This window comes from Schistocerca gregaria, chromosome X, assembly GCF_023897955.1.
Source record: "Schistocerca gregaria isolate iqSchGreg1 chromosome X, iqSchGreg1.2, whole genome shotgun sequence".
NCBI lineage: Eukaryota > Metazoa > Arthropoda > Insecta > Orthoptera > Acrididae > Schistocerca > Schistocerca gregaria.
The window spans coordinates 319,965,654-319,980,367 of record NC_064931.1 but is presented as its reverse complement, the minus strand read 5'-3'; positions in this window follow the sequence as shown (position 1 = coordinate 319,980,367).

The following is a 14,714-nucleotide window of genomic DNA, read 5'->3' as shown; positions in this document are numbered from 1 at the left end:
TGACGTCACAGTGCCACACATGTGCAGAACTTCAGTGCGCTCTGCCACGAAAGTTCTCTGCTTGGCCCAAGTCGCAGTCACCATTACAACGTGTGCACATAGACTTTGCTAGACCTTTTTCGAACTCTCGTTGGTTGATTGTGGTAGAATCTTATAGCAAGATTCCTTTTGCTGTGCCAATGAAACCGATAACGTCACGTAGCACAGTTCAGGCCTTCTCATCTATTTTTTGCCTCTAAGGTTTGCCTAAAGTCATAGTGTCGGACAACGGACCTCAGTTCACCCAAATGAACTTGAAACATTCCGTGAACTCAATGGCTTACAACACGTAACTAGTGCACCGTTTCATCCGCAGTAGAATGGCGAAGCGGAACATTTTGCAGAACCTTCAAGCATCAGACGGCCAAAATTCGCTCCGCACACACCAGGGATCAAGAATTGCAACTGTTTCTCTCCTCCTATCGTTCTCATCCACGAGACGGACCATCGCACGGTCGCCACCATCGGACATTGTTCCACCTGCCCCACCCTCCTCAGCATTCGTCGTCGCAGAAAGGCCGCCATTATCGCTTCGCGGCGCATGATAATGTGTTTTTCAGGGTTTTTAGCGACGAGATCCTACGTCGACTTTGCGCATGCATGTATCTCATTTCAGGCCCGGATAGGTCTGCAGCGCCGACATCATAATCAGATTCGCCACTGTCATGTGCACTGTGATCCTACTGTATCACGTCCCCCAGATTCACGGATCTCGAGGAAGATCGGCCACAGCAGCCACCGGAGGGGGTCATCACGACACCGCGGGACGACCCCATCGAGGCGGAGGCGTCGCCTCCTGCGCCTACTCTCGTCCTACCGTGGAGCTGGACCCTCCGACACAGCAGCAGCTGACGCCTTCTGCATCTTGTCATGGGCCTCAGGAGGTGGATGGGTACCCGCCCACCCTTCTGGTCATTTTCCGGGGGCGTTTCCACCAGAGCGAATGCCGGATGGCAAGGGTACGACCGGAAATATGACGTCCCTTGCAGCCACACCTTCCATTCCATCAGGGCGTCCACACTCCTGCCTTACGGCGTGAAGTCAAGTGTCGGAACGCCAGTGAGGAACGATAGAAAAGAGGTGTCTGTAAGAAGACGTCAGTCAGTCGCACACTGACCAACCCCTCTCCAGGACGACAACGCGACAGCAGCGGCCGCTATGTGAAGAGGACATAAGCGCCGTGACCTACCGGCGATACCCCAAATGAATAGCAGATTCAAGATTAGGCACTTGTATAGCAGCGACTTATGGCTGTTTATACTGACGAAGATTGCTTATTTTCTATGTCGCCCTTTGCTTGCGAATCATCTGTGTAATTGCAAAATGAAGTATTGTTTCTTTTCACCTTCTAATAAAACTCATTAATACGATTTGTTTCAATTCTGTCTAGCGATCCGAATAAGCAGCTTCCTAGGCCCCATATATTTGATGACTAGGCTGGAGACATAATAAGTTAAGCGCACGATAATCACCGCGGGTGCCACGATCCATCTTCCTCTGGCACGAAGTATAATGCTCAGGACCACACTTTTACACGGTTGCATTACGCTTTTACATATCATAGAATCAAGTTGAACGGAATGGATAGTGTCTTGAAGGGAGGATATAAGATTAACATCAATAAAAGCAAAACGAGGATAATGGAATGTAGTCGAGTTAAGCCGGGTGACGTTGAGGGTATTAGATTAGGAAATGAGACACTTAAAGTAGTAAAGGAGTTTTGCTGTTTGGGGAGCAAAATAATTGATGATGGTCGAAGTAGAGAGGATATAAAATGTAGACTGGCAATGGGATGGAAAGTATTTCTGAAGAAGAGAAATTTGTTAACATCGAATATAGATTTAACTGTCAGGAAGTCGTTTCTGAAAGTATTTGTATGGAGTGTAGCCATGTATGGCAGTGAAACATGGACGATAAATAGCTTAGACAAGAAGAGAATAGAAGCTTTCGAAATGTGGTGCTACAGAAGAATGCTGAAGGTTAGATGGGTAGATCACATAACTAATGAGGTGGTGTTGAATAGGGTTGGGGAGAAGAGAAGTTTGTGGCACAACTTGACTAGAAGAATCGGTTGGTAGGACATGTTCTGAGGCATCACGGGATCATCAATTTAATATTGGAGGGCAGCGTGGAGGGTAAAAATCGTAGAGGGAGAAGAGATGAATATACTAAACAGATTCAGAAGGATGTAGGCTGCAGTAGGTACTGGGAGATGAAGAAGCTTGCGCAGGATAGAAAAGCATGTAGAGCTGCATCAAACCAGTCTCAGGACTGAAGACCACAACAACAAACAACAGAATCAAGTTCTGCTTTCGCTAATGCTAAGGGGTCCGGAGTCAAACGTCTTTACCGACACGCTGCTAGGAGTTCATTTGTCATTTAATGTGATGCAGTGTGTCATGTGGTATGCGTTAGAAGCACCGAGAGGTTGCTAAAGTTCATGTGGTTGGTCAGCAACCGTGCGTACTCACCGCCAGAACCCTACATAAATTTGGCGCTCTGAATTTTTGCACTGTAATGGAAAAAGATGACTGCTATGTCGGTGACTTCGTCCACCAAGCGAGCGTTCGCTACGTCCGGAAGCAATGTGCCAGGAAGTCTTTTCCGACTATGGCCTCTCTTACACCTGCGATGGTGAAATCGCAATTATAAGGGCAGCCCAGTCTGAGGTTGACCTTCATCCACTGAGTACCGTACATCGATACTGAAAAGTTCTTAGCGGCCGTCAGGCGGAAGGCAGTCAGTTGACGGCTGGCAACGATGCATGGGCGTTCGAGACAGCATACTAAGATCCGACCCGGTATTCACTAATAATTTCATGGTGAAACCTCTGTCGGTGACAAACAGGCACTTGGAACACGTATGGCAACGCCTGCGCCCACTGCGAACTGCCGGTTGCATTTGGGTGAGAACACTGTGACGATAACTTCTTCGCATGATAATCGAACCGGCGGTGGTATCAGCTCATCAGCACGTCGCCTTGCGGAGTCGCGGCACCATCGGAAGGAATACTCCTTGAATGTCCTGCTTATCTACCTCTCCCGTTGCTGGTGCTGTCTCGCCATAACAGAGCGCTGACCTTGGTCCACAAGAGTTCGATCTTTTCCGTGAGTGAGTCGTGGTCATACAATGCTGCTGTTGCTGCAGACGTTGCACTGTTGTCGAACACTGCACTATGCTGATCTGCATGTGTGCCATTGCGTCTTGTATTTGATCGGCCAGCTATGCCACGGCGTCCATCTGCATGTCAGTCTGCGAGGTAACTACGGCTTTTATCTGCGGCAGCAAATGACTTCTCCATAGCGTGCGCAATGAGTTGTCTGATACAGTGACTGTTTCAGCCATGCTGTGTAGGTGTGGCAGTACTGGGATGGCTTTCTATCGCTCATCTCTTCTTGAGAAGGAACTTGAGTTATGCGAATCTCTTGGGACGCCGCCACTCGTTATATGCATTATGACTTGGTGTAACAATACACTTCCGATGGCGACGTAATCGTGTCCCGCATTTCAGCAGTTAAGCGATGGTCGAGCTGTCTTACTACGAGTGCGAAGTTAGTCACATGGGCTGTTTTCCCTGCACAACAAAAACTCCCTTTTCTTTGAGCGAAAAATTGGACGTGATTATCCAGTACGACCGCAAGCGGACTGCTGGTTCTTCGGTCATCTGGCGATTCGGCACAGGTTTAAGTGTTAGGAAGTCTTTTCTGAAGTTATTTGTCTAGAGTGTATGGAAGTGAAACATGGACGATAAAGAGCATATAGAAAAGGAGAATAAAACTTTTCGAAATGTGGTGCAACAGAAGAATGCAGCAAATCAGATGGGTGGATAACGAAACTAATGAGGAAGTACTGAATAGAATTGGGGAGACAAGAGATTTGTGGCAGAACTTGACAAAAAAGAAGAGGTCGATTGATAGGACACATTCCCACACATCAAAGGAATCACCAGTTTAGTATTGGAGAGAAGCATAAGGGCGGAGAGGGCGCGGGGTTCTAAAATTCATAGAGTAAAACATAGAGACGAGTAAAGGAATACATTACGCAGAATTCGAAAGATATAGGCTGCAATAGTTATTCGGAGATGCAGGCTCGCACAGGATATGGTAGCATGGAGGGCTGCATGAAACCAGTCTTCGGTCTGAAAACCACAACATCATCTCTTGTGTTCCCAGTGATTTCTACCAGGTTCTGTCCTGTATTTTATCCATGTGATCCTTTGAGGAGTTCACTATTTCATGTTTCAGATCAGCCTGTTGGTCTGTCATTGTATTCCTTTCCTCTGTTGTAATCCAACGTTGTCTAATGCTCCTTCCGAAACGCACAACAGCGAATGACTCCGACAATTTATCCAGGAGTCGTATCCTTAATTATCTACCATTTTGCCATTTCTTCTGTTTTCTTGTGCAATTCATAACCAATTAATTTCGGTCCTATTCCATATTTGCCCTCGCAGTTCAGTGTCTCCAAGTCTTGTGACGTATGCAATCGCCCTTCACCGTTCTTAAACGAAGTTTTAGGTATAATTAAATAACGTCATGTGCAAAATGGTATGGTAATAGAGTTTAATGACTGGCCTAACGTTTAGTTCTCCAAATATGTTTCAAATACTTTTATGCGGAGAACTGCGATTTCAATAGTCTGTGCCATTATGATCGTGAACTATATGAGACTATTACCGCAGTAAATTCTATCCTGGATTATAGTTCCTCTCGCATTTCGACAGTTCAAACTGAAGAAAACTGAAGTGCTCTGGTTAAGTGTCAATCACGTGCTGTATTGGAGCTCTAGTCGTTAGTTTAGACAGAATTAGAGCGTATGACGAAGGTATTTGTCGCTACCCCCAATTTGGAAACTTGTGGTAAGATCTTATGTGACCAAACTGCTGAGGTAATCGGTCCGAAAGCTTATACACTACTTAATCTAAATTAAACGAACTTACGCTAAGGACAACACACACACCCATGCCCGAGGGAGAACTCGAACCTCTGACGGGGGGAGCCGCGCGTACCGTGGCAATACGCCTTTGACCACGTGGCTACCACCCGCGGCCCAGCACTCCAATTCATTGACGTTGTGCGTGATGGTTCAGTGCTCCGCCATCCTATTCCGGATTTTGAGAACTGTTCTATTTGACACTGTAGGGTCACTAACGGCAGAAAATATCATGCAGACAGGCTAGACTTACGGCCAGACAGCGCACATCGATCGGCAGTTATTGATAAATGGCTAGCAAACAACCGCTTTTCATGTACACGAAGTACGATTTTTTTGAACTGTTTAGTCTGGAAGTAAGTGCTAGTGTTGTTTCACGATTTATGTACATTGGTTACAATGATTATTCCACTGATACTGACGACGCTTTCAGTATCTGTTGACTGGATGGGTCTGAGCACGATAGGAGCATGTAATGTCCTTTAGAGGCCTAACAGCGTAATGTGGAACGACTTGTTCTCAAATAGCCTGGTAGTTCAGTTACATAGAGGAAAGATGACTGTTTTCGGAGATGAGTCGCGGTTATCGGCAATACACCAAGCCTAGATGTAGATCTATAGTTGTTAGTAAAACTAGACAAAGTCTTCCGAACACACATCATCCGCACGAACTACACTCCTGGAAATTGAAATAAGAACTACGTGAATTCATTGTCCCAGGAAGGGGAAACTTTATTGACACATTCCTGGGGTCAGATACATCACGTGATCACACTGACAGAACCACAGGCACATAGACACAGGCAACAGACCATGCACAATGTCGGCACTAGTACAGTGTATATCCACCTCTCGCGGCAATGCAGGCTGCTATTCTCCCATGGAGACGATCGTAGAGATGCTGGATGTAGTCCTGTGGAACGGCTTGCCATGCCATTTCCACCTGGCCCCTCAGTTGGACCAGCGTTCGTGCTGGACGTGCAGACCGCGTGAGACGACGCTTCATCCAGTCCCAAACATGCTCAATGGGTTCCAGATCCGGAGATCTTGCTGGCCAGTGTAGTTGACTTGCACCTTCTAGAGCACGATGACGGTTTTGATGTACCGTGCACTATTCAGTGTCCCCTCGACGATCACCAGAGGTGTACGGCCAGTGTAGGAGATCGCTCCCCACACCATGATGCCGAGTGTTGGCCCTGTGTGCCTCGGTCGTATGCAGTCCAGATTGTGGCGCTCACCTGCACGGCGCCAAACACGCATACGACCATCATTGGCACCAAGAAAGAAGCGACTCTCATCGCTGAAGACGACACGTCTCCATTCGTCCCTCCATTCACGCCTGTCGCGACACCACTGGAGGCGGGCTGCACGATGTTGGGGCGTGAGCAGAAGACGGCCTAACAGTGTGCGGGACCGTAGCCCAGCTTCATGGAGACGGTTGCGAATGGTCCCCGCCGATACCCCAGGAGCAACAGTGTCCCTAATTTGCTGGGAAGAGGCGGTGCGGTCCCCTACGGCACTGCGTAGGATCCTACGGTCTTGGCGTGCATCCGTGCGTCGCTGCGGTCCGGTCCCAGGTCGACGGGCACGTGCACCTTCCGCCGATCACTGGCGACAACATCGATGTACTGTGGAGACCTCACGCCCCAAGTGTTGAGCAATTCGGCGGTACGTCCACCCGGCCTCCCGCATGCCCACTATACGCCCTCGCTCAAAGTTCGTCAACTGCACATACGGTCGCGGCATGCTACCAGTGTTAAAGACTGCGATGGAGCTCCGTGTGCCAGGGCAAACTGGCTGACACTGACGGCGGCGGTGCACAAATGCTGCAGAGCTAGCGCCATTCGACGGCCAACACCGCGGTTCCTGGTGTGTCCGCTGTGCCGTGCGTGTGATCATTGCTTGTACAGCCCTCTCGCAGTGTCCGGAGCAAGTATGGTGGGTCTGACACACCGGTGTCGAGACGGGTAGTGAAACTAATTTTAGGTTATACAAGCTGGGAACCGAAATAATCGTGACGTAGAAAAGGTAAATGCAGATTCCGAAACTACAGATATGTCAGTAACTGGTGCAACAGAATTTTATTACATGGACGAAACCGAGGAACCGAAATAAAGTAGTACACGAATTTCATGATCACGGCAAGAAAATTCACAAACTAAGAGAATCCACACAGGTAAGTACTGGAGGGCACCTTGTCTAGATAGGCAGACGCTCCTGGCAACACTAGTGAATGAGATGAAAGAAATCTCAGCTAAAATAGAGAGAGAGGTAAAATAAAACTCTGCTAAAATGGAGGAAAAGATAGACTATTGCCCTTGAAAGCATGATACAGCGACAGAGTGGGAGAAAATCAGTGCTTATCTTCCTTTCCACAACTGAGTAATTAGAGACGGAGCACAAGCTAGTATTAGGGAAAAATGGGGAATAAAATCGGCCTTCCCCTTTCAAATGGTTCAAATGGCTCTAAGCACTATGGTACTTAACATCTGAGGTCATCAGTCCCCTAGACTTAGAATATCTTAAACCTAACTAACCTAAAAACATCACACACATCCACGCCCGAGGCAGGATGCGAACCTGCGAACGTAGACTCTGCGCGGTTCCGGGCTGAAGCGCCTAGAGCCGCTCGGCCACGGCTTGCCCAGTCAAAGCAATCATCACCTCATTTGCCTGAAGCGATTTCGGAAACTAGCGGAAAACCTAAATGAGGTTTGAACCATCGTCCTCCCGAATTCCAGTCCAGTGTGCTAACCACTGAGCCACTTCGCTCGATACGACAGAGGAAATTGCGGCCGAAATGACACAAGTAAACACTCAGAGCGAAATCTGTCACAAAGGGGAATGAGTGACTTCAAAAATACAATGAGGGAATAACAAACGGCGAAGAAATGTCTCACGTGCATGAACCAAGAATTCTGCAAGCTGAAGCTGTAGTGAAGAATTACGCTGAGGATTCCAGCTAGCTCAGCATACAGCTAATCTCCGTACGAGAGGAGGCATAAGCCGTAGCAGAAAAGGTGTCCGAAATAAGGAAGAGAACTGAGCTACAAATCGCCAAACTCAAGACAGAATAAATAATGATTGCATACACTAGTGATTACTAACAATATTATTTAGCCTAGCTTCGTAACTGTTATAACTAAGAATAGCACAATATAATACATCACCGTTCTGCGGTTTATTTACACAACACTGATACAAAATAATTCTGTTGCCAAGTGCCTAATTGTAGATAATACTATAAGGAAAACTATATAAATTGATGGTCGTTATATTTCATCGAAGTGAAAGTGAAATGCAGAATTCTGGGGCCAACCACAATTCCGTTGACATACTAAGCCTACTGAAGGTTGAAGTCCAAGTTCCAATATAGCATTCGGATTCTCAGTACAGAGCGTAAAAAAAAAAAAAAATCGAACAGCAGATCCACCACAGCGTAGCACTTCCTCGTTTTGGAGTAGAACATAGCACGATGATAACTGGCTTCTAGACATCAGTAGCGAAATAAAAAGGTTCAAATGGCTCTGAGCACTATCAGATTTAACTTCTGAGGTCATCAGCCCCCTAGATCTTAGAACTGCTTAAACCTAACTAACCGAAGGACATCACACAGATCCATGCCCGAGGCAGGATTCGAACCTGTGACCGTAGTGGTCGCGCGGTTCCAGACTATAGCGCCTAGAACCGCTCGGCCACCCCAGCCGCCATCAGTAGCGAATTTAAATAAGTTTCGTAGACGCGAACTATCGATATTACGAATACAGAAATGTACAGCTAGAGTAACAAAGCCAGGGAAATAATCGGCAGTTGGAAATGCAGAATGGCGGGTGCGATGAAGAGCGATATGACTACATCAGGGGAAATAGCCATGGTCAAGGCATTAGTGGACACGATAACAGTTTCGGTGCATGTTTTCTCGTGTACTAACGGGAAACGAAAGAACTGGCGAATGCAGCAAGATATGAAGATCGCAGCGAGAACTGGGAATGACAATGCGGAAACTTTAGACATTATGAGGGGCAATACATCATGCAGAAAAGGGGCACAAGAAATGCGCAGGCCTTGTCGCGAAAACAGCAGAGAGGGAACCATGAACCACAAAAACATATATTAATTTCAGCTCGGCACCTGCCTGGAGAACAAAATTCGGAAATGAATATCATCAGAGAAATGAAACTCAGAAATTAGACGATAATACGTATAACACAAAGCAGTCTGCGGCTAGTAATGAAGAAAGAGGAAATGAAGTGATTAAGGTATAAGAAAACGTGATGGGTGGTAGCAGAGCCCAGTCAGTTACGGTGCATGTTATGGTTATTGAAGACATTATGACTGATTCAGACAAAGAAGCGGAAAACTCCAAAGAAGATAGTCCAGGGGTATCAAACGAAAGGCTTTAGAAGTGTCAAGCACTTCAAATGGGGAGCCACTGGGTGACATTGCAACATTATATGATGTCGTGGTGGATGTGCATGCGGAAGACTAAAGTGTACCGCAACAGAAAAGCAAGGCAGTGGATTCCACCTCAACAACAAAATTTTTAGTACGTGAAACTTTAATTAAAGAAGAGACAGCAGGTAAGAAGGAGAAAAGGATAAATGTCGTAATATTAGGCAAGGTGTTGCACAGAAATACTGGCAAATGGTATGCCTCCACAATCAGATCTAGCAGACATTTAGAAATCAAGCAACGGATGCAGTGATTTGAAAGGAAATCTTGTTCTATGAAAACGAGGTATGAAAATTAAAAGTAAGATTTATAAGAGGAAACTGTTTAAAATACACCCTTTCTTTCAAAAAGAAAGAATTGGAAGCTGCTAAAAGGAGAATAAGACTTAGAAAGGAAGAGCTCGTCCCCAACAATCGAAGGAAAATGAAAGCGAACTATTTCATGACGGCACTGTTGTATAAACCATTCTTTGACTTCTTGCGGCGTCAGTTTACGGTAAAACCTCGAGCTTTCGACGATTTCCACCATCGCCTTCGTCAAGAGTAACTGTCTGTCAAGACTGCTTCTATGGTGGACTTACGTAGACCAAAGATCGCTCTAATTGGTCGGTAGTTACGACATGCTGTCGAGATGGTATCAACGCCTGAGCTAGTAGAGCCACTGCTCTTGCCGTAACGTAAACACTGTGACGAATTTCTTTGGCTGTTCTCTGCATCGAGAGCTCACTTCCATGTACCGCTAATATAATATCTGCCCTAACATTTGAGGGTTTCCCTCATAATCTTATTTCTACAGCCTCTTTAATTATAGAGTTCAAGTATGTGGGAGAGTTGGACGAAACATTTGTTTCGTCAAACAGTAATCTATGTTTGCCTGTGACGCTGTGCTCAGCCACTGCGGATTTCTCCAGATTTCGATTTTTATTGTGACGTTGATGTTCTGCACAGCGGACGGAATCTGTGGTGATGGACTCACCGATGTAATCACTTCTGCACTCTCATGGGAAGTTGTAAATCCCAGAAATCCTGACACCGAGACTATCCTTAACAGGACATAGTATCTGATTTATCTTCTCTGGAGGTCGGAAGAAAATCTAATACCTCGTCTTCCCAGAACTCTGGCTATTTTGCTGGTGTCGCGCAGCAGAAAGGAAGGAATGCACTCGATGGATCATGACGTGAATGTTCAACATTTCCAACTTTCCTTCTTTGGAGAATGCTGACTTGATATAGCTGTTCTTTCAGAACACATACTTCAGATGGCTAATTTCTCAGTCAGAGTGATCCTCGTTAGAAACGATTTTTGCTCTGTGTACCAGTGTGTCTAAAGCTGCTCTCTTCGGGACTTGATGGTGAAAACTCTGGGCGCTAAGATATAAATCTGTACGCGTCGGCTTGCGGTGCAATGAGTGGCCGAGACACCCATCCGACACTCTTTGTACCCTTACGTTTAAAAACGGAAGCCTTTCCTCTTCGTTTCTCTCGACTGTAAACTGGATGTTTGAATGCATGCTTTTCGTATTTTCCTAGAAGTGCTCAAGAGCTTCTAGGCAGTGTGGCCACACCATAATCGTGTCGTCATTATAACAATAAAATGACGATGGACGAAGGAGAACAGAATTTAACGCACGTTGCTGAAACTGTTGCGTAAAAAAGTTGGCCATTGCTAGAGACAACGGGGAACCCACAGACATTTCGTCCGTCATTTCATAAAATTTATCGCCGAAAAAATTACGTGGACGTCATAACGTATCAGAACAACTCTATCGTTCCAGAAGGAAACTTTTCTGCCAACAGTTTCAGTGTGTCCCCCAAAGGAATTTTTATAAATAGTGAGACCACATCCTGACTGGTTAAAATATCGTTTGGGCTAGTTCTAATTTGTTTAATTTTTTCAATGAAAATCTGAAAATGTTTATTCGATGTTCACAGCTGCCAGCTATCCGAGTCATCAACTTCATTAAATACTTGGCCAGCCTTTAAGTCAGAGAACCAATGGTGCTAACAATTGGCCTCACGTAATGCCTTCCTTGTAAACTTCAGGTGATCCGTACAGACTAGGAGGTCTAGGAGCTCGTTCTCTAGGCCAGAATTCTTCAGGAGTTCCACTGTTTTTCTGCTTTAGGGCAGAGTTTGGCCCCGTTTTACACTTTTCTATGTGTTACCTTCCAACAACAATGCCACTTCGCTGATACTCAGTGGTATTAAGAATAACCGTGTCATTTCCCTTGTCAACAGGTATTTCCACAAAATCTTCACCTTTACTCAACACACACAGCCCCTCTGTTTCTGCTCTACGATGCTAGATTTAGGCGGCTTGCTGATGCTAAAATGAGACTGGTGGTAAGTCTTACGTTGTTGGCGTCGTCTTGCGAGAAATGTCGCACCGTTTCTTCCACGATAGTGATGAAGTCCATGACAGATAAAGTGTGTGGCTTAGGAGCGAAATTCAATCCTTTATTAACAGTCGAGGTGGCTCCTTCGTCTAGGTTCTTGCCCGAAAGGCTACTGACAGTGCGTACCTTTCCTTGATACGTTTAATAATATATCGTCTTGGCTACCAGTAAACTAAATCAGTCACACTCAAATTTCTAAATTTCATTAAACGTTTAGTGTGTGAATGAGTATGATTGTTGCTATGTTGATAAATGTAGTGAAGCTACAGACGTAAAATATCCGCCGTCCGCCGATAGGAAAATCTCTGGGTGTGAGTTACGGCGTTTTTATTTAAACTAAAGTCTTTCTTCAAAATTTACAAAACAATATTCGTGAGGTAGGTCTGATCCTCTAAGCATACCAATAACTAAATCAAAGATTCTTCCAAACATAAACTGTCTGTAGTAACCATACAACTTGACCAAACCAAGCCCCGGGCGTCTCGTGAAGAGCGGCGCGGAGTCCACGTTGCCGTCACCTGAGTCCGAGGACGAGTAGAGGCCCTGCGAGGATGGCTCCGCTGCGCTGGCGGCGGTGGACAATAACGCGGCGGCTACGATGACACCAGTGGGTTCACTCGGCGTGAACTCCCTCTCCAGCCTCCTGCGCCAGCCTAAATACTGCTTGGCGCATGGATATGGCTAGCTCTATTTGCAGTCACTTGTCGAGCGGAAGTAAAGGGGTCCGCGGCTGTAGCGACCTCTTGCGGCGCCGTGGACGCCTCCTGGTGGTCTCTGGGAAGCGTCTGCGTTTCCGGGGCGACCGGCCAGGCTGATTCCCTACTCTGTCCGGGGCCCACTGTACCGGTCTGCTTCGCGGGAAGCGAGAGTTGCAGGCGCTTAGTCTTGACACCCAAGACGTTTGGTACGGTGTTTCGGTGTTTAGTGCTGTTCCTTCATATAGAAGAGTTGACTGGAATTTTCGTAGGTATTCGATATGTTATTTTTAGTAAAAATCGACACTTTGCAAAACAATTAAAAGTGAGGATGCAAGGATACCATGATTAATGTCATTACCAGGCACTAGCTAGCTATCATTTTCTTCTAAAAAAATTTGTAGCCTTTCGCTTTTTATGGTGGGTAGAGTTCTGTCGTGTCGCATCGACAATGCTAATGAGCAACAACTATATGATGCCAGCAGTGGCTCGACTGAACATGTATTTTAAAACTCGAAGGACAGTAATGTGTAAAATTAAGACAGAAAGAGTTAATAGTGCATAAATAGGAGTATTTAATTCATAAAGATATGTCGAATCGTCGATGGTTTTTTTTTAGAGTCAATGGGCCTAGAAATCTCTGGTTCATAAAAGTGAATGACCGTGACAGGGTTCGTGATGGTTATTGTTCTGGCGTAACCACAAGCGCCAGAACGAGATGAAGAACGAAAGAGAAGAGAAGGCGGTGAAACGACGTTGGCCAATGGTGCGCTCATTAGGACCGCACCACGACAGCAGCGGCCTCTACAAGAGGAGAATATAGGCACCGCTTCTTCCAGCCTCCGCCACTCAGTACTCGGACAGGTTACAGACAGGCCTAGCAAAGAACGCTACGATAGCAGTTAGGACGCGTTTATGCTGCCACCTCGCTGCTCCCTGGCATGCCCGGCGATGATGAATCAAACCCACAGAATCCTACCGCCCCATTTAGCGTGCACCATTGCAGCTCGCGCCGCTCGCGGTTCGCTACTCGCTACGATCCTCGCCAGGCGATGGTATCAAGCTGGTTTGTGTTTCGCGCTACCACCATCGCCGACCGGCCTGAAACTTGTACTGGGATTGTCTGCTTCAAGGTCACTCTGGCACAGTGCTGTTTGACTGCTTGTTGCTCACGTGGTACTTTCGTGTCCCATTGCGAACCAACTGTTTGTCGGATGCAGTTCCTGTACAGGCCACAAACAATGAGTGAAGATTTAAAGCAAATGATTATTTCAGCCGTTTTTGAACGGAACGCCATCTGGGACCAGAGGCATGCAGATCATCACAACCGTTTCATACTGGATAAACTGTGGAAAGAAGTTGCAATAAAATGTTAAACACGAAAGCTGCATTTCTATTTAATTTCATTACACAATACTTTCTTCACCAAACGGACACTAAAACAGATTACTTATTTATGTAAAACATAAGCAGCATATTGTCTGTTGCATTAAACAATATTTTATTCATTAAAGAAGCACTTATACAGATTTCTTATCTCGATAGCTTCAGCAGGAGCTGCATTGTTTGTTCTTGATGGCTGAACTCCAGCAAGTACGTCTCTGTAGTCCACATTGTTCACTACATTCTCTTTGTCCACAATCACATTATGTAAAACGCAAACAGCTTTCACAATAATTTCTGCAGTCTCTACTTTCGTTTCAATTGATTTATTTAGTAATCGCCACTTTGCAGCCACAATTCCAAAGGCACATTGAACAGTTTTTCTAGTTCGTGAAAAAACTTCGTTGAACTTTTCATTCGAGCAGTCAAGATTTCTCCTGGCAAAAGGTTTCATCAGGTGCCTAAGAAGGGGGTGCACTTCATATCCTATGAACACAGAGGGGGCTTTAACAGCAGTACCTGCTAGAAAGTCGTCTTCAGGGATGTGAAGCATGCCTTTCACCATTTTATCGTATAAAACAGACATCCTGAAAGTGCCTTCGTCACTTTGTTTTCCAAATGCTCCAACTTCAATAAAAGCAAATTTACATTCTGCATAACACACAGCCTGCAGAACTATTGAACAGTATATTTTTATAATTGAAAAACATAGAACCATACCATTTAGGGCTTACAATTCCTATATGCTTTCCATCAATGGAAACTAGACAATTTGGAAACGTCCACTTCTTGTGAAAACATTTCAGCTATTTCTCTGAA